This window comes from Ranitomeya variabilis, chromosome 3 (assembly GCF_051348905.1).
Source record: "Ranitomeya variabilis isolate aRanVar5 chromosome 3, aRanVar5.hap1, whole genome shotgun sequence".
NCBI classification, from domain to species: Eukaryota; Metazoa; Chordata; class Amphibia; order Anura; family Dendrobatidae; genus Ranitomeya; species Ranitomeya variabilis.
Genome location: NC_135234.1, coordinates 545,956,809 through 545,983,270, shown reverse-complemented (window position 1 = coordinate 545,983,270; position 26,462 = coordinate 545,956,809). Strand labels below are relative to the sequence as shown.

The 26,462-nt window shown below is 44.0% G+C and overlaps 1 protein-coding gene across 17 annotated transcripts in view; it reads left to right on the top strand.

Moving 5' to 3' along the window:
* Window positions 1-363: 363 nt before the first annotated feature.
* Window positions 364-26,462, top strand: part of MBNL2 (muscleblind like splicing regulator 2) — a 257,792-nt gene continuing 231,693 nt past the window's right edge. For 14 of the 17 annotated variants that reach the window (XM_077297132.1, XM_077297136.1, XM_077297148.1 and 11 more), the window contains exon 1: window positions 364-499. The gene's annotated coding sequence lies outside the window, so the exon portion shown is untranslated. Of the gene's footprint in view, window positions 500-20,548; window positions 20,607-26,462 lie in introns of all 17 variants that reach the window. The other 3 variants (XM_077297129.1, XM_077297135.1, XM_077297130.1) reach the window with 3 other exon arrangements.

Genomic DNA, 26,462 nt, shown 5'->3' with positions numbered 1-26,462 from the left:
TGTCGGTGTGGAGTTGTCACAGTGTGCAGTTGTCGGTGTGGAGTTGTCACAGTGGGAAGTTGTCAGTGTGGAGTTGTCACAGTGGGCAGTTGACGGTGTGGAGTTGTTGCAGTGGGCAGTTGTCAGTGTCGAGTTGTCACAGTGGGCAGTTGTCAGTGTGGAGTTGTCACAGTGTGCAGTTGTCGGTGTGGAGTGGTCACAGTGGGCAGTTGTCGGTGTGGAGTTGTCACAGTGTGCAGTTGTCGGTGTGGTCACAGTGGGCAGTTGTCGGTGTGGAGTTGTCACAGTGGGCAGTTGTGCCCAGCAGGCAGCAGTGAGGAGGAAAGTTGACAAGTTTCCCTGTCCCTCCCGCTCTCCTCCCCCAGTGCTGGCTCAGTGACACCCAGCACCACAGCCAGATCCGCCTTCTTCCTCACTCTCAGCACATCATCCATAGGCTGCGCTCCTCGGCTTCTCCCTGTCCCCTCATAGCTGTCACCCTGCAGACTTCTACCAGAAGGTAAGCGCCAGGATAAGTTGGGGCCCAGGCCTCGGGGGCCCCTGGTTCTGAGGCGATGTGGCGCTCAGGAGTGGGGCAGTGCTGTGCCAGGCCTGGACTTGTGTGTGGAGCAGGGATTTCCATGTGTCAGCCTCTCCCTGTCCCAGTACTCTGCCGGCTGCTGACTTGCTGGCTGTCATTGCTTCCTCAGGCAGGGTGCTGGGGGAGGGGGCCATCCTGTCACAGGGTGTACAATAATGGGGGCTTGTATGCAGAGGACAGGACAGGAGCTCGTGCTCCTTAGTATAGGCTCCGGTATATGGTGGTGTCACTGAGCAGCCCTGTGCAGACTGCTTATCTCTCATACTGTCAGAGGATGCCATATTGTGTGCTGGTCATGTACTGTACATGGGTGACATGCGGGCAGGGCAGATGTCAGGGTGTGTACCCCGGGCCATTGGTTTCCTGGGAAGGCTGTAACCTATGTATAAGATGTCGCACAGGAGACGCTGTGTGCTGCGGGACGTTCCCGTCACTTCTATGGACCCTCCCGGGACGGCGGAGTAATGTACATGGGTCTACAGGAATATTGTAGGTGCCCACCATGTAAGTCAGGTTATGTCAGGCTGTCGGATTCCATATTGTAATTACTACAGGGTCCACATCAGAAACCTGAGCCTGATGATCGGACTTTTGCAGCAGGAGCGCAGTTTTATGGTTGCGATAATATGTGTTTGGTTAATGTGCCATTTTTTATTCTTACTGATTTTTTTTTCCTGGTGACAAAATCTACATGGAATTTTCCATTGGGAGTAAATATATTATTTTTGCGCCATTTACATATAAGGGATGCGGAATCTTTGCTGATTTGCAGCTATTATATTACATAGGAGAACTATGGTGACTGAGAAGAGGTAGTCGGAGTAGTAGACAACCACACGTCCAATGCTGAGGGGGTCAAGGGCATAGATGAGGTTGTTGAGTTCGGATCAGGAGACCCACGGACAATGTAGGGTACAAGTCTAGGAGGAATCGCCAACTTTGGACCGCTTTCAGCCAAAAGACATTGTTGATTTTGACTTTCTGTTATTCTTTATGAAGAAAAAATACTATTGTAAAAGTTCCCACCATGTTGGAGTTTCTATAATTGTTGTGAAGTTGCATGCAATTTTTTTTCCATAGATGTTCCATGGGGCCATAATGCAATGATCGCCCAGTATATAATCATATATATGTATATATACAGACTGTCGAGTATACACAGTAGTAGATGTGTCTTTGCTTGTGTGATCCCTTCTCCCGCTGTCAGGCAGATGTTCAGGGCAGCAGTAATGTCACACAAGTAAACATTGTAATCGTCCATTGCTTTAATGACACATGGCGGTAAAGTGGCCATACTGTTACAGCTCCACAGTCTGCGTTGCTGTGACATCAAAGACTCATTCTCTTCCATATTTGATCTTCCTCCATAAAATGATAGTTGTGCTTGTCACTACGTGTCTGAAAACATGAATATTCCAGCAATGTATTTTTAACCCTTTGGTCTAGACATGATACGTAGCTATGGCCATCAACTCAGGGGCTGAGACATGTTCCATGTTGTGGTTACAGAGGAGTATTAGTGTTTCCTGGTTTATTAGATTATTTTCCATTTTTTTATATTAACGTTATGTTAATCAATTGGAAAGACAGTTATATATAAGGGAAAAAGTAGGACATACTGACAAAATGGAATGGTGATGCTTTTGTGGCGCAGACTGATGTGGTCAGGTAAGAAGTGACATTTGCACGGTCATAGTGGTGTGTATACCAGCATATGTTGTAGAAAAGTGCTCTGAATTGATTTAGGAATATATGCCTTTTAGTAAATTTGTTACATCAGTGACAGTCCATGTAGAAAAGCATTGAGATCAATGGCAAGATTTGTACCATAAACGTAACCCCAATTGTAATAGTAGTAAATCCATCCCGCCAGCAATGGCCTGCCCACTCATGTCTAACACCAATAGGTAGCTGTCGACTAATACCATTGTTCAGCCGATCGTTTGGCTGACAGCTATCCCCAGGTTTAGAGGAGGAAAAATAGGGAAAAATAATTTTTAACAAGTATCAGGCATGTCGGGGGTTACAGCCAGTGTGTCTTTCAGTCCAAATGCAGTTTACAGGGTGGTTGGCGACGATGGTGAGGGGCGACAGGAGCAGGGTCACAATTACGTCATAAGACAGCAGGAGTGGACAGATGTTGCTGCCCCGAGTTAGGAGTAGGGGGTGTCCCGGCGGATCGAGGCAGGAGCGGAGTCCCTGCTGTGCACACTGACCTGGTGCTTCACTTCAGTAGAAGGTGCTGGTTGTTGGCGCATGTGCAGATTGAGATCTCAGCTCCTTACTGAGTGTTTGCAATGCAGTGTCAAAATTTAATTGTGGGCACACAAGATGAAAATGGACACAAAACACTGATCAGCTCTTCTCCATAGACTAACATTGGTTTGACTGCTATCCAATAAAACATCCAATAGCGTCCGTCCGATACACCATATATATACGCTTGTTTGGGTGAGCCCAAAGTTCCTGCTCCCTTTCCTAATTATGGCCTCCTTCACTTTCATCACCCTTTTTTCGGTCACAATGGGTGTTTTCTAGTGATGAGCTAATATACTCCTTAGGCCGGCCTCACACTGGGCGTAAGACAATACGCCACGTATTATACGTCCGTACTACGGCCGTAATACGGAGAAATGTTCCCAAAATATTGATCCGTAGTCAGGGTGTGTCAGCGTATTTTGCGCATGGCATCCTCCGTATGTAATCCGTATGGCATCCGTACTGCGAGATTTTCGCGCAGGCTTGCAAAACCGACATCTAATGGATTTATGTGCTCAAATGTTCGGGAAAACATATATACAGTATATATATATATATATATGTCATTGAGACACATATATATACACTCACTGGCCACTTTATTAGGTACACCTGTCCAACTTCTTGTTAACACTTAATTTCTAATCAGCCAATCACATGGCGGCAACTCAGTGCATTTAGGCATGTAGACATGGTCAAGACAATCTCCTGCAGTTCAAACCGAGCATCAGTATGGGGAAGAAAGGTGATTTGAGTGCCTTTGAACGTGGCATGGTTGTTGGTGCCAGAAGGGCTGGTCTGAGTATTTCAGAAACTGCTGATCTACTGGGATTTTCACGCACAACCATCTCTAGGGTTTACAGAGAATGGTCCGAAAAAGAAAAAAAATCCAGTGAGCGGCAGTTCTGTGGGCGGAAATGCCTTGTTGATGCCAGAGGTCAGAGGAGAATGGGCAGACTGGTTCGAGCTGATAGAAAGGCAACAGTGACTCAAATCGCCACCCGTTACAACCAAGGTAGGCCTAAGAGCATCTCTGAACGCACAGTGCGTCGAACTTTGAGGCAGATGGGCTACAGCAGCAGAAGACCACACCGGGTACCACTCCTTTCAGCTAAGAACAGGAAACTGAGGCTACAATTTGTACAAGCTCATCGAAATTGGACAGTAGAAGATTGGAAAAACGTTGCTTGGTCTGATGAGTCTCGATTTCTGCTGCGACATTCGGATGGTAGGGTCAGAATTTGGCGTAAACAACATGAAAGCATGGATCCATCCTGCCTTGCATGGAGCATCTTTGGGATGTGCAGCCGACAAATCTGCGGCAACTGTGTGATGCCATCATGTCAATATGGACCAAAATCTCTGAGGAATGCTTCCAGCACCTTGTTGAATCTATGCCACGAAGAATTGAAGCAGTTCTGAAGGCAAAAAGGGGTCCAACCCGTTACTAGCATGGTGTACCTAATAAAGTGGCCGGTGAGTGTATATTCTGTATTTAGATTTCATTCAGCGCGATATGTGTTAAAAGCCGGTAATTCAATTGCCGGCTTCTCATTTCTCCTGCACAAACCCGACAGGATATGAGACATGGTTTACATACAGTAAACCATCTCATATCCCCTTTTTTTTTGCATATTCCACACTACTAATGTTAGTAGTGTGTATGTGCAAAATTTCAGCGCTGTAGCTGCTGAAATAAAGGGTTAAATGGCGGAAAAAATTGGCGTGGGCTCCCGCGCAATTTTCTCCGCCAGAATGGTAAAGCCAGTGACCGAGGGCAGATATTAATAGCCAGGAGAGGGTTCATGGTTATTGGCCCCCCCGTGGCTAAAAACATCTGCCCCCAGCCACCCCAGAAAAGGCACATCTGGAAGATGCGCCTATTCTGGCACTTGGCCACTCTCTTCCCACTCCCTGTAGCGGTGGGATATGGGGTAATGAAGGGTTAATGCCACCTTGCTATTGGAAGGTGACATTAAGCCAGATTAATAATGGAGAGGCGTCAATTATGTCACCTATCCATTATTAATCCAATAGTACGAAAGGGTTAAAAAACACACACACACATGATTTAAAAGTATTTTAATGAAATAAACACAGCGGTTGTTGTAATAATTTATTGCTCTCTCAATCCATCAGGAACACCCTCGCTTGGAAAAATAATAAACGCACAAGATACATACCTTCTGGTGAACCGTCTCGTCCCACGAAGTAATCCATCTGAAGGGGTTAACTAATATTACAGGCAGGAGCCCTGCTAAATGCAGCGGTGCTCCGTGCTTGTAATTCCCCAGCGAATGAATGAAATGTAGGTCAATAACCATGGACCCTCTCCTGGCTATTAATATCTGCCCTCGGTCACTGGCTTTACCATTCTGGCGGAGAAAATTGCGCGGGAGCCCACGCCAATTTTTTCCGCCATTTAACCCTTTATTTCAGCAGCTACAGCGCTGAAATTTTGCACATACACACTACTAACATTAGTAGTGTGGAATATGCAAAAAAAAAGGGGATATGAGATGGTTTACTGTATGTAAACCATGTCTCATATCCTGTCGGGTTTGTGCAGGAGAAATGAAAAGCCGGCAATTGAATTACCGACTTTTCACTAACACCGCTGCGTATTTCTCGCAAGTCACACTGCTGGTCAGTGTGGAATCCGTATTTTTCTCGCCCCCATAGACTTTCATTGGCGATTTTTTTGCGCAATACGCTGACAAACGCAGCATGCTGCGATTTTGTACGGCCGTAGAAAGCCGTATAATACTGAACCGTAATATACGGCTAATAGGAGCAGCCCCATTGAGAATAATTGTGCCGTTTATTTTGCGAGTTTTACGGACGTAGTTTATGCGCTCATACGTCCGTAAAACTCGCTAGTGTGAGGCGGGCCTTAGGCTACTTTCACACTAGCGTCGTACCGACGCATACTGTGCAAGCGCCGCACAACGGGGGCAGCGGATGCAGTTTTTCAACGCATCCGCTGCCCCATTGTGATGTGCGGGGAGGCGGGGTCGGAAAAGACGGTCACGACGCACCAAAAAACGTTACATGCAACGTTTTTTGGTAGCGACGGACCGACGCAACACGACGCAACCGTCGCATGACGGTTGCGACGTGTGTCAATGCGTCTCACTGCATCGCTAATGCAAGTCTATGGAGAAAAAACGCATCCTGCAAGCACTTTTGCAGGATGCGTTTTTTCTGCAAAACGACGCATAGCGACGTGCAGTGCACGACGCTAGTGTGAAAGTAGCCTTACTCGAGATTTCCCGAGCACACTCGGGGGTCCTCCGAGTATTTTTTTGTGCTCAGAGATTTAGTTTTCCTCACCTCAGCTGAATGTTTTTCATGTTAGCCAGCTTGATTACATGTGGGGATTCCCTAGCAACCAGGCAACCCCCACATGTACTTATGCTGGCTAACATGTAAATCATTCAGCTGCGGCAAGAAAAACTAAATCTCCGAGCACTAAAAAATACTCAAGAGGAAGCCCGAGCATGCGCGAGTATATTCGCTCATCACTAGTGTTTTCGCTATGCAAAATGGATGCAGGTAGTTAATTTGGCATTTTGTGCACCCATGTTAGTAGCCTCACATTAGCTTAACGTTAGCTCTCTATTAGGCTGCCGTCACACTAGCAGTATTTGGTCAGTATTTTACAGCAGTATTTGTAAGCCAAAACCAGGAGTGGGTGATAAATGCAGAAGTGGTGCACATGTTTCTATTATACTTTTCCTCTAAGGGCTCATTTCCACATGCGAGGCACACGTCCGTGTCTCGCATGTGGAAACCAAGCTGTGGAGCCGGCACTCCAGAGCGGAGCGTGCGGCCGCATAGGAACACATGGAGCTGCACGCTCCGCTCCAAAGTGCCGGCGCCAGAGCTTGGTTTCCACATGCGAGACACGGACGTGTTTCTCGCATGTGGAAATGAGCCCTAATTGTTCCACTCCTGGTTTTGGCTTACAGATACTGATGTAAAATACTGACCAAATACTGCTAGTGTGACGGCAGCCTTAGGCCCCTTCACGTGTGTCGTTTACTTTTGTCACTGATACACGTACCGATCTATGGTGGAGCACACGTGTCCGTGTGTTTACAAGGACCGTGTTTCTGTGCAAACCACACGGAGACATGTACGTTTTTTACCAGCAACACAGATGACAAGGGCCTATACAAGTCTAGGGGTCCATCTAAAATGCATAGAGCACACGGATGGCATCCGTAAGTTATCTGTGTGTCGTCCGTGTGCTTGTACTTAACATTGCAAAGTATAGGAGAAGCTATGGAACTGATTTTTCTTAAGCCATACCGAAAAAAAAGGATGGCACACTGATGACACACTGATGGCACACTGATTCGAAACACTGATGACATCGGAACTGGTATTATACGGACATGTGAAGGGGGCCTAAGGCACGAGCATGAAAGAAGGCAAAAAAAAAGACCATTTTTATCCATAAACTATTTTGTCATGCGTATGTCATTCTTATGTCCACTTCTGACATCCATGTGGCATATATATCTATACAGTAATAATTAAAAGATTATACAAGGTCAAATACAATTTCGTTTGGTAATAAGTGCAATGGATCCATTAAAATGAATGTCACATGGATGTCTGTACTGCATCTGTTTTTTTGTGCACACACATTGCTTATTTATCTGAAAATCAGAGCCTAGCCCATACTGCTATTTATTCACACAGTCTGTTGTCCGTATGAAGATGAAATGAACGAACACCTTGATTAACACTGGTCCATGTACTGTACGGTCTCCGCATGTTCGTGTGAATGTAGCCTTACAGACGAAAAAAAAAACCTGATGTTAAGAATACTGGTGTGAAAGCAGCTGTATGCTAAAAATGACAGCCAGGAACCTGGTTTTGGAAAACTTGTCTTGAAGCCATTTGGATGTTCTGCCCCGATGCTTCTAGGGTCACAGTTTGCATTCCTGTGTAAGAATGTCAGGCCCTTCTGGTGAATTTTCCTCTAGCACTAATGACTAGTGTAGATCTTTAAAGAAAGATGTCATGGACCTTGTCTAACTCATGCTGCAGTTTGCAGTGTCTGTCATACAAGTGGGGAAGATTTCCTAGTGCATACCTCCAACAAATACCTAATCTACACACACCACTGTTTGAGTATACGGTACTTCTTTTACCTGATGCCCCTGTATGGAACACCCAACCCATTGAGAGCTGTTCCGTACAGCTAAAAAAATGGTATACTGACCTAGATGGGGCAAAATGAGAAATTTTATTTCAGGTGAGTAAGAGTCTATAGATATGCTTGATGTATTCTTCGAGAGCATACTACAGACTAAGGCCGGCCTCACACTGGGCGTAAGACAATACGCCACGTATTATACGTCCGTACTACGGCCGTAATACGGAGAAATGTTCCCAAAATATTGATCCGTAGTCAGGGTGTGTCAGCGTATTTTGCGCATGGCATCCTCCGTATGTAATCCGTATGGCATCCGTACTGCGAGATTTTCGCGCAGGCTTGCAAAACCGACATCTAATGGATTTATGTGCTCAAATGTTCGGGAAAACATATATACAGTATATATATATATATATGTCATTGAGACACATATATATATATTCTGTATTTAGATTTCATTCAGCGCGATATGTGTTAAAAGCCGGTAATTCAATTGCTGGCTTCTCATTTCTCCTGCACAAACCCGACAGGATATGAGACATGGTTTACATACAGTAAACCATCTCATATCCCCTTTTTTTTTGCATATTCCACACTACTAATGTTAGTAGTGTGTATGTGCAAAACTTCAGCGCTGTAGCTGCTGAAATAAAGGGTTAAATGGCGGAAAAAATTGGCGTGGGCTCCCGCGCAATTTTCTCCGCCAGAATGGTAAAGCCAGTGACCGAGGGCAGATATTAATAGCCAGGAGAGGGTCCATGGTTATTGGCCCCCCCGTGGCTAAAAACATCTGCCCCCAGCCACCCCAGAAAAGGCACATCTGGAAGATGCGCCTATTCTGGCACTTGGCCACTCTCTTCCCACTCCCTGTAGCGGTAGGATATGGGGTAATGAAGGGTTAATGCCACCTTGCTATTGAAAGGTGACATTAAGCCAGATTAATAATGGAGAGGCGTCAATTATGTCACCTATCCATTATTAATCCAATAGTACGAAAGGGTTAAAAAACACACACACACATGATTTAAAAGTATTTTAATGAAATAAACACAGCGGTTGTTGTAATAATTTATTGTTCTCTCAATCCATCAGGAACACCCTCGCTTGGAAAAATAATAAACGCACAAGATACATACCTTCTGGTGAACCGTCTCGTCCCACGAAGTAATCCATCTGAAGGGGTTAACTAATATTACAGGCAGGAGCCCTGCTAAATGCAGCTGTGCTCCGTGCCTGTAATCCCCGGCGAATGAATGAAATGTAGGTCATTGACCTACATTTCCTTCAGTCGCGGTGATGCGCCCCCTGGTGGATGTCCTCATATGACCTGGAGCGTGGGAAAAAGTTCCCAGGCTGCAGTTCATGAGAACATCCACCAGAGGGCGCCTCACCGCGACTGAAGGAAATGTAGGTCAATGACCTACATTTCATTCATTCGCTGGGGAATTACAAGCACGGAGCACAGCTGCATTTAGCAGGGCTCCTGCCTGTAATATTAGTTAACCCCTTCAGATGGATTACTTCGTGGGACGAGACGGTTCACCAGAAGGTATGTATCTTGTGCGTTTATTATTTTTCCAAGCGAGGGTGTTCCTGATGGATTGAGAGAACAATAAATTATTACAACAACCGCTGTGTTTATTTCATTAAAATACTTTTAAATCATGTGTGTGTGTGTTTTTTAACCCTTTCGTACTATTGGATTAATAATGGATAGGTGACATAATTGACGCCTCTCCATTATTAATCTGGCTTAATGTCACCTTCCAATAGCAAGGTGGCTTTAACCCTTCATTACCCCATATCCCACCGCTACAGGGAGTGGGAAGAGAGTGGCCAAGTGCCAGAATAGGCGCATCTTCCAGATGTGCCTTTTCTGGGGTGGCTGGGGGCAGATGTTTTTAGCCACGGGGGGGCCAATAACCATGGACCCTCTCCTGGCTATTAATATCTGCCCTCGGTCACTGGCTTTACCATTCTGGCAGAGAAAATTGCGCGGGAGCCCACGCCAATTTTTCCCGCCATTTAACCCTTTATTTCAGCAGCTACAGCGCTGAAATTTTGCACATACACACTACTAACATTAGTAGTGTGGAATATGCAAAAAAAAGGGGATATGAGATGGTTTACTGTATGTAAACCATGTCTCATATCCTGTCGGGTTTGTGCAGGAGAAATGAAAAGCCGGCAATTGAATTACCGACTTTTCACTAACACCGCTGCGTATTTCTCGCAAGTCACACTGCTGGTCAGTGTGGAATCCGTATTTTTCTCGCCCCCATAGACTTTCATTGGCGATTTTTTTTGCGCAATACGGTGACAAACGCAGCATGCTGCGATTTTGTACGGCCGTAGAAAGCCGTATATTACGGATCCGTAATATACGGCTAATAGGAGCAGCCCCATTGAGAATAATTGTGCCGTTTATTTTGCGAGTTTTACGGACGTAGTTTATGCGCTCATACGTCCGTAAAACTCGCTAGTGTGAGGCCGGCCTCAAAGATATGAAATCACGACACATGCGGATGCATGCGTCAGAAACGCTGCGGACACAACCGCAAATGTGAAACCAGCCTGAGGCTATGTGCCCACGTTGCGGATTTCTGTGCGGATTTTTCCACTCAGCTTTTAAAAAATCTGTAGGTAAAATGCTCTGCGGATTTCACCTGCGTTTTTAACACCTGTGGATTCCTATTGAATGGAATCTGCACAAAGAGTTGACATGAATATAAACCGCAGCATTTCCGCATTTTGTTTTCCATAGGTTTACATGGTACTGCGGATCCGCAGGCAAATCCGCAACATGTGCACATACCCTTAGCATTAAAGAAGCTGCTTACAAAAATCATGTTTTGCTGCCTTTTTTTGCTGTGTATTTATTATATATTGCTGTTTCTTGTGCATGCTGATAAAGTTTAGTGCTCCCCCCAAAAAAACATGATGCCCCAAAAACGCACCAAAACCTGATATCTGCGTACCTGCTGCATTTTTGCACTTACTCATTGCTTTGGTGAAAAAACACTGAGTGACATGCTGCAGTTTTCAAAAACGCAGCAGTTTTCCAATTCAGTCAGGAAAAGAAAATAGTGTGTGCTTGAGACTTCTGAAATCTCATAGCTTTTGCTTTTACTGTATAAAACACAGCTTGAAGTTTGCAAAAAAAAAACTCCTGCAAAAACGCAGTGTGTGAACATTGACATGTGACACGTGAAAAATCAGCATTTGACTGGGTTCACAGGAGCATGTGGAAAATTGTTCATTTTACGTCCAGAAAATAATTATAATTTTTCATCCATATACATCTGTATGCCGCCCTCGTGTCTGATTTTTCTATCCATCCATGTAATCCATATGTCGGTTTGTACATCCGTGCTGCATCCGTTTTTTACACAAATAGTTTAATAAATAATAAAGGACAAATACAGTTTCCTATCTTTATAATTGTAATGTATCTGTGAAAATCGCATCTCATATGGATGGTAACCCGTATGTCATCTTTTTTTTTTAGCACCTTTTGACTTATAATGAATGGGTGAATCTGATCCAGAATACGTATCAAAGTAGTGCATGCTGCCATTTCTTTTACATGCAGACCTTCGGTCCATGTGTAAAAACGTTCATGTGAACTACCACATTGACTTGTATTGGGCCCTGTGCTGTCCTTGTACTAGCCATTTTGCATACAGACTGCACACGACATTTCATACTTTCGTCTGATGAGCTATACAGCAAACTAAATCTAGATCTTCTGCTCTGCTCATGCTATAGACATAGTAGACTACATTGAACAACTAAAAATAAACCATATTACCCCTAATATCTTGATGTTGTAGAATCAATATTAGTTATAGCAATTATTTGGATTCGGTCATGAAATGGTACCAGTTGAGTCACGGGTGTGTCAGAGGCTGCAGACAGTCACACTGCATCTAACTGCAGAAGGTCTCAGCGGTTGGCTTTGCAGACTTCTTCGTAGTCCTTCTGACTTTAGGAACCAGTAGCAACCTTTCTCGGCTCTAGTTGACACACCTGGACCTGGGTGTTTATAACTCCCAGCTGGCTGCTGGGAGTTGCTGATGATATTTCCATTTTCCTGTTGAGGCTTGGAACTATAGCAGTCGACTATCTTCCTCCTTGGTGTTTGGAGGACGTCTGTGATACTCTGAGTCTACTCAAGCTGCGTTCCCCTTGTTTGTGTATCCCATCTGTCTTTAGTGGTAGTGGGGATTGACTAGTGCTATCCTGTCCTTCCCTATGCAGGGCTTATTGCCAGGGTCAGACTGGGGTTAGGTATCCTGCTCGGCAATAGGTTCGGAACCTATATAGGGACACTTAGGGCAGACAGGGTGACATTAGATCTACCTAGGTGTCTCCACTCTCCCCTTCCCTAGTGTTGGGTTCCCTTCCGCTTATCCCTTCGCGTTGCACTTAGTCTTTCCTACAGTGTGGGTGACACCTTGTTCTTAAAGGTTTGTTTCCACCAGCTCTCTTTAGGAATGCACTGCTCCCCCTCCTCTCAGCTCCTGCTTGATTGACAGTTTGCATCAACAGCATTGATGATCCGCTGACTCGAACTGTGTGCTCCCGATGTTGATATATGAGATAATGGCCGGGACCAGGAGCTAAAACTGCTCTGCAGTCACTAGGGAAGAGCTTCTAAGTAGTGATGAGCGAGTGTGCTCGGATAACGTGTTATCCAGCATGCCTGGGTATTTTATCTTGGGGCGTGCTCGGATCATATATTCGAGTCCCCGCGGCTGCATGTTTTGCAGAGGTAGACAGCCGCAACACATACCGGGATCGCCTGTCATGAGTAAGACATTGTCGACACTATTAGGTCCTGGTAACAGTATTTTACACTATATTGCCTGTATTTTTGGAATTTTTTTATACTTGAATAAATGCTAAGTTTTACCCTTAAAAGAACATTTTTACTCCCACTGGATCGTTCCTCCCTTCATTTTTGTACCTGTCTATAACAGGTTCATGTCACATAGATAAATAAGGAGGAGAGTTTAAAGGTTATCATTGCTGTAACTCCTCAAAATACTTTTCTATTCCCTTATTTTTCATGGTAAACCCATATTGGCTGAAAGCCGAACCAATGTACTAAGAATTTCCATACTTACCCAATAAATGTGTGTTGATAACCCAGTAGATGTGGGTAGATGGAGCGGTGATATAATGCAGACATCCTGACTCGGCAGCACATACAGTACATCACTTAGCACACACAGAACATCACTTTCAGTGCCCCTTCCCGATCAGCTGTGTATACGGGGTTAATAGAATCCTGAAATCACTCTCACTGCCTGCCCCAGTATGGTAAATACAGACTTAGGCCGGCGTCACACTCAGCGTATGAAAATACGGTCCTTTTTTTACGGCCGTAATACGCAGAAATGTTCCCAAAATAGTGATCCGTATGTCATCCGTAGGCAGGGTGTGGCAGCGTATTTTGTGCATGTCATCCTCCGTATGTAATCCGTATGGCATCCGTACTGCGATATTTTCTCGCAGGCTTGCAACACCGACATCTAATGGATCTATGTGCTCAAATGTTCGTTAAAACATATATACAGTATCTATATATATATATATATATATATATATATATATATATATATATATGTCATTGAGGCACATATATATATATATATATATATATATATATACACTCACTGGCCACTTTATTAGGTACACCTGTCCAACTTCTTGTTAACACTTAATTTCTAATCAGCCAATCACATGGCGGCAACTCAGTGCATTTAGGCATGTAGACATGGTCAAGACAATCTCCTGCAGTTCAAACCGAGCATCAGTATGGGGAAGAAAGGTGATTTGAGTGCCTTTGAACGTGGCATGGTTGTTGGTGCCAGAAGGGCTGGTCTGAGTATTTCAGAAACTGCTGATCTACTGGGATTTTCACGCACAACCATCTCTAGGGTTTACAGAGAATGGTCCGAAAAAGAAAAAAAATCCAGTGAGCGGCAGTTCTGTGGGCGGAAATGCCTTGTTGATGCCAGAGGTCAGAGGAGAATGGGCAGACTGGTTCGAGCTGATAGAAAGGCAACAGTGACTCAAATCGCCACCCGTTACAACCAAGGTAGGCCTAAGAGCATCTCTGAACGCACAGTGCGTCGAACTTTGAGGCAGATGGGCTACAGCAGCAGAAGACCACACCGGGTACCACTCCTTTCAGCTAAGAACAGGAAACTGAGGCTACAATTTGTACAAGCTCATCGATATTGGACAGTAGAAGATTGGAAAAACGTTGCTTGGTCTGATGAGTCTCGATTTCTGCTGCGACATTCGGATGGTAGGGTCAGAATTTGGCGTAAACAACATGAAAGCATGGATCCATCCTGCCTTGTATGGAGCATCTTTGGGATGTGCAGCCGACAAATCTGCGGCAACTGTGTGATGCCATCATGTCAATATGGACCAAAATCTCTGAGGAATGCTTCCAGCACCTTGTTGAATCTATGCCACGAAGAATTGAGGCAGTTCTGAAGGCAAAAGGGGGTCCAACCCGTTACTAGCATGGTGTACCTAATAAAGTGGCCGGTGAGTGTATATATATATAATTCAGCGCTAGATAGCATAAAAGCCGATAATTCAATTGCCGGCTTTTGCTATCTCCTTCCCAAACCCGACAGGATATGAGACATCGTTTACATACAGTAAACCATCTCATATCCCTTTTTTTTTTGCATATTCCACACTACTAATGTTAGTAGTGTGTATGTGCAAAATTTGGGCCCTCTAGCTATTAAATTAAAAGGTTAAATTGCGGAACAAATTGGCGTGGGCTCCCACGCAATTTTCTCCGCCAGAGTGGTAAAGCCAGTGACTGAGGGCAGATATTAATAGCCTAGAGAAGGTCCATGGTTATTGGCCCCCCTGGCTAAAAACATCTGCCCCCAGACACCGCAGAAAAGGCACATCTGGAAGATGCCCCTATTCTGGCACTTGGCCACTCTCTTCCCACTCCCGTGTAGCGGTGGGATATGGGGTAATGAAGGGTTAATGTCACCTTGCTATTGTAAGGTGACATTAAGCCAGATTAATAATGGAGAGGCGTCAATTATGACACCTATCCATTATTAATCCAATAGTACGAAATGGTTAATAAAACACACACACACATTATTACAAAGTACTTTAATGAAATAAAGACACAGGGTTTTTTAATATTTTATTAGTCTCTTAATCCACCTGAAGACCCTCGTTCTGTAAAAAAGGAAAAATAAAAAAACAACAATATCCCATACCTTCCGCCGTTCAGGTCATGTCCCAAAATGTAAATCCATCTGAAGGGGTTAAATCATTTTACACCCAGGAGCTCTGCTAAAGCAGCTGTGCTCGTGGTTGTAAAAATACAGGGAATGAATGGAGTGCAGGGGAATGTCCTGTAGTTACCTTGAGTCGCGGTGATGCGCCCTCTGCTGGATGTCCTCATATGAACTCGAGCGTGGGACAGCTGCTTTAGCAGAGCTCCTTGGTGTAAAATGATTTAACCCCTTCAGATGGATATTGCGCAGCCCACGTTGTATAGTCACGTAGTATATTGCCCGGCCACGTAGTACAGTGGGGAAAAAAAGTATTTAATCAGCCACCAATTGTGCAAATTCTCCCACTTAAAAAGATGAGAGAGGCCTGTAATTGACATCATAGGTAGACCACAACTGTGAGAGTCAAAATGAGAAAACAAATCTAGAAAATCACCTTGTCTGATTTGGCAAGATTTATTTTGCAAATTATGGTGGAAAATAAGTATTTGGTCATTAACAAAATTTCATCTCAATATTTTGTTATATATCTTTTGTTTGCAATGACAGAGGTCAAACGTTTTCTGTAATTCATCACGAGGTTGGTACACACTGTTGGTGGTATGTTGGCCCATTCCTCCATGCAGATCTCCTCTAGAGCAGTGATGTTTTGGGCCTGTCTCTGGGTAACACAGACTTTAAACTCACTCCAAAGGTTTTCTATGGGGTTGAGATCTAGAGACTGGCTAGGCCACTCCAGGACCTTCATATGCTTCTTACAAAGCCACTTCTTTGTTGTCCTGGCGGTGTGCTTGAGGTCATTATCATGCTGAAACACCCATCCATGTTTCGTCTTCAATGCCCTTGCTGATGGAAGGAGGTTTGCACTCAAAATCTCACGATAAATGGCCCCATTCATTCTTTAATGTATACAGATCATCCGTCCTGGTCCCTTAGCAGAGAAACAGCCCCAAAGCATGATCTTGCCACCCCCATGCTTCACAGTAGGTATGGTGTTCTTTGGATGCAACTCAGCATTCTGTCTTCTCCAAACATGACGAGTTTTGTTTCTACCAAATAGTTCTACTTTGGTTTCATCAGACCATATGACATTCTCCCAATACTCTTCTGGATAATCCAAATGCTCTCTAGCAAACTTCATACGGGGTCAGACATGTACTGGCTTAAGCAGGGGGACACGTCTGGCACTGCCGGATCCGAGTCCCTGGTGGCGTAGTGTGTTACTGATGGTAGCCTTTGTTATGGTGGTCCCAGCTCTATGGAGTCATTTACTAGGTCCCCCCATGTGGTTCTGAGATTTTTGCTCACCGTTCTTGTGATAATTTTGACCCCACGAGGTGAGACCTTGCATGGAGCCCCAGATCGAGGGAGATTATCATTTGTCTTGTATGTCTTCCATTAACTTATTATTGCTCCCACAGTTGATTTCATCACACCGAGTTGCTTGCCTATTGCAGATTCAGTCTTCCCAGCCTGATGCAGGGCTACAATTTTGTTTCTGGTGTCCTTCGACAGCTCTTTGGTCTTCACCATAGTGGAGTTTGGAGTGTGACTGTTTGAGGTTGTGGACAGGTGTCTTTTATACTGAGAACAAGCTCAAAAGGTGCTGTTACTACAGGTAATGAGTGGAGAACAGAGGAGTCTCGTAAAGAAGAAGTTACAGGTCTGTGAGAGCCAGAAATCTTGCATGTTTTTAGGTGACCAAATACTTATTTTCCACCATAATCTGAAAAATAAATCTTGCCAAATCAGACTAGATGATTTTCTGGATTTGTTTTCTCATTTTTATTTTCATATTTGTGGTCTACCTATGATGTCAATTACAGGCCTCGCTCATTTTTTTAATTGCAAAAACTTGCACAATTGTTGGCTGACTAAATACTTTTTTTCCCCACTGTATATAGCACAGCCCATGTAGTATATTGCCCAACCCATGTAGTATATTGCCCAGCCACATAGTATATTGCCCAGCCACGTAGTATATTGCACAGCCCATGTAGTATATTGCCCAGCCCACGTAGTATATAGCAATGTGGGCATCATATCCCTGTTAAAAAAAAGAAATAAAATAAAAAATAGTTATATACTCACCTTCCGGAGCCCCCGCATCCAAGCGAAGACGTTACCGACGCTGCTCGTGCGCTTCGGTCTCAAGAGCGCATTGCGGTCTCGCGAGATGATGACGTAGCGGTCTCGCGAGACCACTACGTCATTATCTCGCGAGATCGCAGCATGGGCCGGTTACAGGAGCGTCGCGAGCGGGAAAGGCCTGTTGTCGATCCGGGGGCCGACGGACGGTGAGTATATAACGATTTTTATTTTTTTTTATTATTTTTAACATTAGATCGTTTTACTATTCATGCTGCATAGGCATAGTAAAAAGTTGGTCACACAGGGTTAATAGCAGCGGTAACGGAGTGCATTACACCGCGGCATAACGCGGTCCGTTACCGCTGCCATTAACCCTGTGTGAGGGTGGAGGGGAGTACGGAGCGGGCACTGACTGCGGGGAGGAAGGAGCGGCCATTTTTCTGTCGGACTGTGCCCATCGCTGATTGGTCGTGGCAATGGTCGTGGGCGTTTTGCGACGACCAATCAGAGACTTGGATTCTATGACAGACAGAGACCGCGACCAATGAACATCCGTGACAGACAGACAGAAGGACAGACGGAAGTGACCCTTAGACAATTATATAGTAGATATATACATACATATTCTATGTGTAGACATTTATTCTACCTATTCTATTCTATTCTGTCAGTGTGATTTTACTGTACACCGCACTGAATTACCGGCTTTTCTCTATAAGGATACGTATCCACGATCAGGATGGCCGGCGGTATCGTCGGAGCGGCAAACCCGCTCGGCGCTAAGCCCCGCCCCCTACTGGGACGCGATGATGCCGGATATGTTCATTGTACACATCCGGGATCATCGCACCCCTCGCATAGGGCCCTGTGTTATTCCTTGCGGCGGCGCAGCGTCACCGCAAGGAACACGGACATGCTGCGATCTGAAAAGACGCGCAGCATGTCCGGAGTCGCAGGGCCGACGGATGCGTGTTTCCACGCATAGTGGACACGGGATTTAAAAAAAATCCCCTCCACTATGCTGGAAAATCTGGACGCTGCGTGTTTGACGCTGCGGCCCCATGCAGCGTCAAACACGCAGCGTTTCCTGAACGTGGACACGTACCCTTACACCGCTGCGTATTTCTCGCAAGTCACACTGCTGGTCAGTGTGTAATCCGTATTTTTCTCGCCCCCATAGACTTTCATTGGCGATTTTTTTTGCGCAGTACAGTGACAAACGCAGCATGCTGCGATTTTCTACGGCCGTACAAGACCGTATAATACGGATCAGTAAAATACGGCAGATAGGAGATGGGCCATAGAGAATCATTGTAACCGTATGCAATCCGTATTTTCTGCACCTCTCATACGTCTGTAAAACTCGCTAGTGTAACGCCGGCCTTATATGTATAAAGATGCATACAATCATATTATTCTGTTCCCTTCTCATGTGGCCTCTCATTTTTCTGAATTGACTAAATAAGGTTATTTTTTAGCTCTGGAGAAAAAGCGAATGCTCAGGGACCAATTCCCAGTTCTCCGTTTCCAGCATTGCTGGCATTATAACAAATATGTGACGTTTAATACTTCTGGCATTCAGTCTCTGGCGTGTCCAGTTGCTGCGCTGTACTCCTTTCACCAAGCAGGTGGGTGTAATATAAACTTTTCACAATGCATTTGTGTTCAGTAGTCTGGCTGTAAGCAATGAGGCTTTATTTGGTGTGGGTTTGGATTTTCATGTTCTGGATGTGCTGAGCTAGAGTATTTTCTCAGGTTGGAGTGCAGCTGGATTGTTTTGTGTCACCCGGCGTACTTAGTGTGGGGATCTCTGCTCACCCCAATTACCTCCGGTCGGCTGATAATTATGGTTCTGGCAACTCAGCATATTTGGTATAGATGTTGGATGAGAGATGCAGTCTGAGAAGGATTTCATGATGTTCATGTCACCTGTCTATAATAAGTGTTTCATAAATGTGATCAGGCTATAAAGGCTTATTCTCATACAATATTCTTACTTGCTTGCAGCCCAAGAACCCATACAAGTCAGTGCGGCTATTCGCAAATCGGTTGTTTTCACTGACCAAGCTATCCAATACTAGAAATACTCATCACACGTCCTATTCTGCCCAAGTTTTGCAGGTCAGACTCATTCAAGTCAATTATTATACTTACCTGCGGGGCGGACCTGTACAAGGTTGTCACTGGTCCTGGTCCGGCGCCTCCCATCTTCTTGCGATGCTGTCCTCCTTCTTGCTTCGTGTGCATGACGCATCCCTGTGTCATCCACACAAACTCTTTGGCACCACACTCCTGCGCAGGCGTACGTTGTCTGCCCTGTTGAGGGCAGAGCACAATACTGCAGTGCGCAGGCGCTGGGCCTCTCTGACCTTTCCCATTGCTTGCGCACTGCAGTACTTTGCTCTGCCCTCAACAGGCCAGATAAGTACGCTTGCGCAGGAGACATACTATTATGTAAATGTAGGACTTCTTCCAAAACTACCGTACATCTTCTCAGATTTTAGACACTCGTTGAAATCATGAATTTCAAGTGTTTTTTATAGATTTTTTTTAGTCATTTTTATTTTGTTTTAAAAGCACAAGAAAAAAGCAGTACCCAAAGCATGCTGATTTAAAAAAAATGCTTTTTAATACTTCACTAAAGACTTTGAATCAACATCCGTCTCATTGTTCATAGAAACCGAAAGAAATACATTCAATAACTGAATGCAGTAAAACGCTGTGTGTGTATCCAGCTTTACATGACATACTGAGGTCTATAATCCAAAGCACAGAACAGGTGGAAGTGTTTCCTGCATGTTTTCTCTGTGTGTTTTATCTTACAAATACTGTCCAAATTGATTCCCTGAGAAAGTGACGTACGAGCCACCAAAACTGCTGGAGAAAATTGATTTGTGGATCAGTCATTAGGGCGAGACAGTGTGACCAATGGACATAGGGCTATGAAGCAAAATGTGTGTACTCATCCTTAGGCCAAATTCTGATGTCAGTGATTTTTTTTTTTGTACTCAAGAAAATGATACATATTCTGCACATAACACGGAATTGTGAGCAGCTTCATAGATTATAATGGGTACATGTTCTACAACACGAATAGAACACTGGCATGAAAGACAGTACTGGTTCTGTGTTTATCACATCTCCTTATTTTTGTAGAAAAAGAAAACAAAAAGCAGCACAAAAAGAAAACAAAGGGTGAAAAAAATCCCTCCTGGTATGTACCAAACCTCATGATATTATCCAGAAAAATGAAGGCAGCACTTCAGTGGAAAAAATAAATGTGGTTTATTGGCCCATATGCGACGTTTCAGTCCAGGATGTGGACCTTTGTCAAGCTTATTTTTGTAGAGATATGTCTTGAGTTTGATCTGATTCTCCAACCAATCTCATAGATTTCAATGAATAGATCCTTAATGTGAACAGTCAGCAGTGCACACAGATACCATCCGTAATCCATCTGTGTGCTGTCTATTACATACACACATGTATGAATTTATCCTTACATCTATTTGCATTGATTACCATGCCGACTTTCCCATCCACATTTGAACTTTATAAAATCACAAAAATTCTCAATTTTTGTACAAAAATACTGTGATAAATTCCCCCTCACTGTGTTCACTTATCCTAAGGCCTGTCCCACAAGTCCAGATAAAATCGGTACCGGAGTTATCCGTGTCCGTGTGCTCACGTGGCACATCAGTGTGGCACACGTGCGGCAGCCGTGTGCCGCCCGTGTGCCGACTGGGTACCACACGGACCGTGCAGGAGACAGCGCTAGAGATAAGCGCTGTCCCCTGCATCTGGTGCTGAAGCCGGAATTCATTCCTTCTTCCCAGCAGCGTTCGCTGGAGACAAGGAATGAAAAATCATTGTTTTTTTTTGTGTTTAAAATAAAGATCCTTGTCACCACCTCCCTATGGGAGGTGGAGCCGCATATTCATCACTGTAATGAGCGGCACCACGTGACCGCTCATACAGGACAAGCTGCGGCGCTGAGAGGAAGCATCGAGGGAGCCGGGTGAGTATTTTATTTCCAGCGGGCGGACGCACAGGGGGTGGGAGGGGGGTGGTGACAAGGATCTTTATTTTAAACACAAAAAAAATGAAAAAACAATGATCTTTCATTCCTTCTCTCCAGCGAACGCTTCTGCAGAGAAGAAATGAATGGCGGCTTCAGCACCACAAGCTGGGGGGACAGCGCTTACTGTAGCGCTGTCTTCTGCACGGCACACGGACGGCACACGGACAGCATCCGTGTGCGGTACATGTTTTACACGGACCCATTGACTTTAATGGGTCCGTGTGATCCGTGCGCTCCCGCGAACACTGACATGTCTCCGTGTTTTTCAAACGGACACACGGTCCGTGAAAACACGCTGACATGTGCAGAGACACATTGATTTTAATGTGTCTATGTGAGTCAGTGTCTCCGGTATGTGAGAAAACTGTCACCACACGTACCGGAGCCACTGACGTGTGAAACCGGCCTCAGGCTGCTGTCACACTAGCAGTATTTGGTCAGTATTTTACATCAGTATTTGTAAGCCAAAACCAGGAGTGGAACAAATAGAGGAAAAGTATAATAGAAACATATGCACCACTTTTGCATTTATCACCCACTCCTGGTTTTGGCTACAAATACTGATGTAAAATACTGAACAAATACTGCTAGTGTGACGGCAGCCTAATGATGTTTTTTGTTTTCAAAATGTTTGGTTTTCGCAATGAAGAGGATGGATACACCATTTTTCCTACTCCGAAGGTTTGATTACGCTTCCATAATCTGCAGTTTACTACAATCAGCATTGTAGTGTCATATCATTACCTATGTATATTGCTTTATGTGCAACAAATTGTGTGTCTGTTTCATAAATCATTGAAATAGAACCATCTCTTTAAAGGAGTTTTCTAAAGATTGCTGTTAGGGAAGGCAGCACTCTCCTGCCTCTTGGTTTCCCGCTTGCCATGGGGTGGTCTGCTTCTGATTGATTAACAGTTCTATCCAATAGCACAACTATGCGCTCTCCTATGCTACTAGCAGAGGCAGGGATGGAGGTATACAGGGGCACTGTAGCTAGTTGGTCCAGTGATTTGGACAGCTCCATGAAAGGGCTTACAAGCTCTATTACAAAGAGCTTGTAAGCACTGCACTCCTTATCTAATAGGCCAGCTACAGCTGTGACCGATAACCTTGGCAACAACCAGTAAACAATAAAATTCAGAATTTCCTCTGTTCTTGAGAATGAAAAGGACTTTTAATAAAAGACAAACTGCAAAGTTGCTTGTTTTAATAATTACTTTACAATTTTGGTGGATGGTCGCTCTTTTTCTTTTGGTGGAGCATATCACTCCCCGGTTTTATATGCCCTACTTGACTCCCTCACATTTTTTGCACTCCCTAAGGCCGAAAGAAATCGGTACCGGAGTTATCCGTGTCCGTGTGCTCACGTGGCACATCAGTGTGGCACACGTGCGGCAGCCGTGTGCCGCCTGAGGACCACAAGGACCGTGCAGGAGAGACAGCGCTACAGTAAACGCTGTCCCCCCTGCGTGTGGTGCTGAAGGTGGCATTCATCTCTTCTCCCCTGCAGGAGAGAAGAGATGAAAAATCAAGTTTTTGTTCTTTTTTGTTAAAAAAAGCTTATTACAGTGATTAATATGCGGCTCCACCTCCCATAGGGGTGGAGCCGCATATTCATCACTGTAATGAGCAGGACCACGTGACCGCTTACACAGGACAAGCTGCCGGCGCTGAGAGGAGGCATCGCGGGAGCTGGGTGAGTATTTTAATGCAAGCGGGCGGGCGCACAGGGGGTGGGAGGTGGGAGGTGACCACGAACTTTATTTTAAACACAAAAAAAATAACAAAACCTTGATTTTTCATTCCTTCTCTTCAGCGAATGCTGCTGGGGAGAAGGAATGAATGCCGGCTTCAGCACCAAAAGCAGGGGACAGCGCTTAACTCTAGCGCTGTCTCCTGCACGGTACGTGTGGTCCTCAGTCGGCACACGGGCGGTGGTGGTGCGGGATTATGAGCCGCAGCATGTCAATCTCTGTGCGCAGACACTAAAAATGTTTTAAAAGTATTAAAAAACAATTAAAATCTCAAAATAAAAATAAAAAAAAGGAAAAAATATTAAAACAATAAATGCATATATTTATGTAAAAACAAAAAAAGTACACATACTTGGTATCGCCAGATCCGGAACGAGCCGACCTATAAAACTGTAACACTTGTTAACTCCTTCAGTGCACACCGTAAAAAAAGGAGTAAAAACCTATGCTTTTTCATCATGCCGCCAAGCAAAAAGTAGAATAAAACGCGATCAAAAAGTTAGATCAGAATAAAAATGGTAGGGATGAAAATGTCATCTTGTCCCACAAAAAACAAGCTGCCATCAGCTTCAACAGTGGAAAAATAAAAGTTATAGCTCTCAGAATAAAACAATGCAAAAACAATAATTTTTTCTAAAAAATAGTTTTTATTGTGAAAAATGGTCAAAATATAAAAAAAGATATAAATATGGTATCGCTGTAATTGTACTGACCCAAAGAATAAAACTGCTTTATCAATTTTACCACACGCAGAACGGTAATAAAAAACCCCCTAAAAACAAATTCCTGAATTGCTGGTGTTTGATCATTCGTTCCCCCCAAAATCAGAATAGAATGCGATAAAAAATAGTCATGTGCCTGAAAATGGTTTCAATAAAAACGTCAACTTGTCCTTCAAAAAATAAGCCATCACATGACTCTGTCGGACGAAATATGGAAAAATTATAGCTCTCAAAATATAGTGATGCAAAAACTTGTTTTTGCTATAAAAAGTCTTTTAGTGTGTGACAGCAGCCAATCATAAAAACTCTATATAAATCTAGTATCGCTGTAATCGCAGTGACCCGAAGAATAAAGTCACCTAATCACTTATACCGCACAAGAAACAGCATAAAAAATAAATAAAATCAATTCTTCACCTGCTGTTGATTTTTTTTCATGCTACCTCCCAAAGATCGCAGTAAGGCTCAGCGCACATTTATCCCGTGCAGAAGATTCCCTATAATGAGGCAGATGGAGGCAATGTGGACACCATAGGACCTGTGCACCTCTGAAATGAAGGACACCACTGAACAGAGGCCAGACTGATTCCAGCATAACTCTGCCTCCTCATTATAGTGAATGGATCCCTTGGAGGTTTCACCTGAATCACGTCACTCTGAGATTTAGATGGGAACCCCGAAGTAAGTGGTCAGCGTAGAGCATCAGATAAATGTGATCCCAAATATCATGTAAAATGTTCCCAATAAAAGCTTCAACTCAATCCACAAAAAAAGCAAATCCCCACTTAGGTCCATCATCTAACGGAAATATAGGGGGCTTCCACGTTACTGGTTAGTACAAAGGCTCTGGAAAAACGTTATGGCTTCTCACCCCCTAAAAGAAACTCAGTGCTCCCAAATCCCAATGTCCTCCTCCCTTCACAGCCCCACAGTGTACCTAAACCACATTTAGCATCCACATTTGGCATTTCTGTAGTGATAAGAGCCCGCCTAACTTATGGGTGCGTGTCTCCAGAAGCACTGGCTGGGCATAACGTACTGCTCACTACAACAGCAGTTTGCTATTGTCACTCAGCAACATCCACTGCTGCTTGTTTCTGGAAAGCATTTATGGAGTCAAAAATCATCACTACACTTGTAGATAAATTCCCAAAGGGGTATAATTTCCAACCTGGGATCACTTGAGGGGGATTCTGCTTTTATGGCATTTAGTTTAGGGGCTCTTTATATGGAGTCTGGAAACTATTCTATAATAATTTTTTTTCTTTAAGAGTCAAATAGCGTTCCGTCCCTCCAGAGTCTTGCTGTGTAGCTAAGCCGTACTGTACAGCCACATATGGGGTATTGCCAAGTTCAGAAAAATTGTGTAACACATTTTGGCACCAGTTTTACCCATTTTCCAGTGTGAAAAATCTAAAATTTTGCACATTCTCTTTCCAACAAATATGTGGTACCTGCGTACTTTGGAAAAATTGCACAACAAATCTTGGCATCCATTTTCTCCTGTTACCATTGTGAAAATTAAAAAAAAATGGGTCTGAAGCAACATTTTTGTTGGGAAAATGTGTTTTTTAATCTTCACGTCTCAACATTATAAAATTCTGTGAAGCCCCGAGGGTTCAAAGTGCCCACCACACATCTAGATAAAGTCCTTGAGGGGTCTAGTTTAGAAAATGGGGTCATTTGTGGGGGTTTCCACTGTTTAGGCACATCAGGGGCTCTCCAAACACGACATGGCGTCGGCCATTGATTCAAGCCAATTTTGTGTTCCAAAAGTGAAATGGCGCTCCTTCCTTTCGAGTCCTGCCATGTGCCCAAACCTGTAGTTTTCCTCCACATATGTGGTATCGGCGTACTCAGGAGAAATCACACAACAAATTTTATGGTGCAGTTTCTTCTGTTACCCTTGTGAAAATTAAAAATATGGCGCTAAAGTAACATTTTTGTGGGAAAAAGATAAATGTTCATTTTTTCCTTCCACATTTCATTAATTCTTGTGAAGCACCTGGAGGGTTAATAAACTTCTTGAATGTGGTTTTGAGAACCTTGAGTGGTGCAGTTTTTAGAATGGTGTCACTTTTGGGTATTTTCTGTCATATGAGCCCCTAAAAGTCACTTCAACTGTGATGTGATCCCTAAAAAAATTAGAAATTGAGGATCAACTTTTAACCCTCATAATAACTGTAAAAAAAAAAATTATGTTTAAAAAATTGTGCTGATGTAAAGTAGACATGTGGGAAATGTTACTTATTAACTATTTTGGGTGACATAACTTTCTGGTTTAAGGTAATAAAGTTTAACCCCTTCACACTGCAGCCCTTTTTCTTTTTTTGTGTTTCTATTTATCGCTCCCCTTCTTTCCAGAGCCATAACTTTTTAAATTTTTTGGCGATATGGCCATGTGAGGGCTTTATTTTTTGCAGGATAAGTTGTACTTTTTGAGCAACACCATTTTTTTTTTTTGCCATGTCGTGTACTTGAAAATGGGAAAAAAATTCCAAGTGCGGTGA